The sequence below is a fragment of the Pinus tabuliformis genome, chromosome J, assembly GCF_031772625.1.
Source record: "Pinus tabuliformis cultivar Carrire ecotype Pingquan chromosome J, CPIR1, whole genome shotgun sequence".
In the NCBI taxonomy this organism is placed as follows: Eukaryota; Viridiplantae; Streptophyta; class Pinopsida; order Pinales; family Pinaceae; genus Pinus; species Pinus tabuliformis.
Window position 1 is genome coordinate 118,401,074 of NC_142295.1, and position 2,851 is coordinate 118,403,924.

A 2,851-nucleotide genomic window follows, 5' to 3' on the forward strand; every position below is an offset into this window, starting at 1 on the left:
GCAAAAATGCGATGGTGACTTATAACCCAATGAACGTGGAGAAGTATGGGCGAGGCCGACTTGGAGACATGGGCGGGCCGACATGCATATGGCGTTCACAAAGGGGTGTGTTAACATAATTTTGGGGGTCGGCTGGAGAGCCACCACCCATGTTAAACCCACGTTGACATGCGTATATATTGCATAGCATTGAGGCTTCATTTGACATCGAACAAGCTTGGACAACTTCGCATAGAGCTTAAGGGTAAAACAAGTGCGCAGTTTTGGAAGGGAGTGCGCATAGCTCATGCGCATTACTTGAAGGCGCATTCTTGGTGATACTTAGAGCCGGTCGAGGGTTGGGCAAGGTGTGCCCAAGGTTGTCTTGAGTGCAGATTTGTGTCGGGATTGACAAGGGTGTCTTGGTGGCTCAGGTGAGCACCCACCCATTGTGCAAGGCGTGCACAAGGTTATTGTAAAACGCTGATTTGCCTATGTTGTAAAAGAAGCTAAGTATTGTCTTGGAGTTTTCCAAGCATTACTTGTTATGATTGTATTATTAAAAGAAGATTGATTATTATATATTGTTGGGCAGACTCATTGTTCAGGGAGTTGCCCCTCCCTTTATACTATGCAATTGTTGTTGTCTTTTATAATTGCTGTGGATAATGAATGAGTATGGGTGTTCATTAGTATAAAGGATAAACATAATTTTACTTGGTTGCGAAACACAAACTAAGTAAGGACAAGTGAATTAGGCGTAGTCCATGAATGTTAGTATTTATGGAAAGAAAGCGTTCGGTGGTGCCACACCTCGCTATAAGCGGTTGGAAGACTACCGCAGGTGTAGGGGCGTGACACTCTGGTTCTGATTGCCGCTGTCATCTTCTGTTTCTGTCAATTACCTACAAATGTGTCCAAGAGGCGCCCAAGGGCTCTCATCTTGCAAATCACCAAAGAATCGCAGCTCTACCCTGTCAAAATCCGAAAGAGAACCCCTATGCGACAAGAAAAGGTACAACTCCTCCACTTACACCATGGTTGGCTGCAGTGCGCAGTTGTGCATATCCTATCAGTATTCGGGGTGCGGCATCTGCTTTCGCTGCCGAGCCCCCTACCCCTGCTGCAACAACCACACTTGTGTCGTGCCCTACGAAGAGAGTTGGAGTGTCGAACTCGGGCAGGACGTCATGGTGCTTCCCAGCACCGACGGTTTGAATCCCGGCCCCCTCGTCAGGTTTCCGAAACTAGCTTTCGCCTGCATGCGATTTCCCTCCCTTCCGATACGTCGGATGGACGACGTTGCAGGGATGAGTTCATCCACCTTGGCATTGCCATCTCAGCTCTCCGTCGCAGAGGGGTTGAGTCACAAGTTTGCCATGTGTCTGCCAGGTGGCAATCAACCTGGAGCTCTCTTCTTTGGTGACTAACCGCTCGTCTTCCTTCCACCACCTAGAAGAGACCTCTCCCTCGGCCTCATCCACACTCCCTTCATCAAGAATACCATCTACACATACGACTTTTACATTGGTGTGTAGAGAATAGATGTCAATGGTGTCCCCCTTGCAATCGACGCAGAGAAGGTGCGAATCGGCACGCGGGGCCGTGGCGGCACCAAGATGAGCACCGTGTTGCATTACACGCAACTAGAAACCCCGATCTACAATTCTATCCTGGCCGCCTTCGCCAAGCAAAGGAATCTCCCACACGTTGCTTCGGTGGCCCCTTTCAACGCATGCTTCAAATCGAGCGCTGTTGGGTCCACTCGCGTGGGGCCTTTCGTGCCGGCCATTGACCTCATGGTGCAGAGCAGCGCTACCATTTGGAGGATCTTTGGAGCTAACTCCATGGTGGGGGTGAGTGATAAGGTGTTGTGTCTAGGATTTGTTGATGCAGGGGAGGATCCGGTGACATCGATTGTGATAGGGACGTATCAGATGCAGGATAATCTGCTCCAATTCAATTTGGACAACTCCACACTCGGCTTCTCCTCCTCTCTTCTCTTCGGACAAACAACATTTTCCAATTTCAACTTCACGACCTCCGCATCATGAGTCATTCTCATATGTAATAAGATGTTATAATAAACCATGAGCGCCATAAATAAGAGAGATTTCTCGCATTGTGTTTAATTGCCGGGTACATGAATATGCGCTTTTCTCTCTTCTTCAGCGAACTCTGTTGTTGAAGTCTAGAGAGTACCTACCATGTATTTTTTATGTTTTGAAAAGTGATCTTAGCTTAATTCAAAATTAAGCTCTAAATCGTGGTTGGAAAGGTGCAGGAGACCAAGCATGAATTCACACATAAAACATAAGCCGCAACTCTTCTATTGATCACACAAAACATGATATTTACAATGAATTCAGTGAAGGGTAATTATCTTTTTTGACTAACGACTCGCCTTGACATGCATGCACATGTAACCACACACTAAAAGTTGTCTATCACTTTACTCGACTTGACTCAACACTCAAATACTCAATCACTCAATTAACTGACTCTCTATGTTTAGCCAACTCCTCATGTAGGAGTAATTAGCTTATTTTAACACTCCCCCTTAATTACGACTGCTAAAGTAAAACATGACTCATGACAAGTCAAACATGCTTGTTAGTCTATGTCTCAGCTAAGCTTACAACACCCAAGTTTCTTCTATGAAACTCAAACACATATTGTGCTAATGACTTGGTAAATATATCAGCGAATTGATCACTAGATTTACAAGGCTTCAAGTGAACTTATCCCTTGCTCACAAGTTTTCTAATAAAGTGATTTCTAGTATCAATATGCTTGCTCTTTTGATGAAACACACTATTCTTGGATAGTGCAATCACTGAGGTGTTGTCACAATATATTGTTGTTGATCCTT

At 45.4% G+C, this 2,851-nt stretch overlaps 1 pseudogene; it reads left to right on the plus strand.

Moving 5' to 3' along the window:
• Positions 1-1,041: 1,041 nt before the first annotated feature.
• On the plus strand, positions 1,042-2,033 carry LOC149225843 (putative aspartic proteinase GIP2 pseudogene; annotated as a pseudogene).
• Positions 2,034-2,851: the final 818 nt, after the last annotated feature.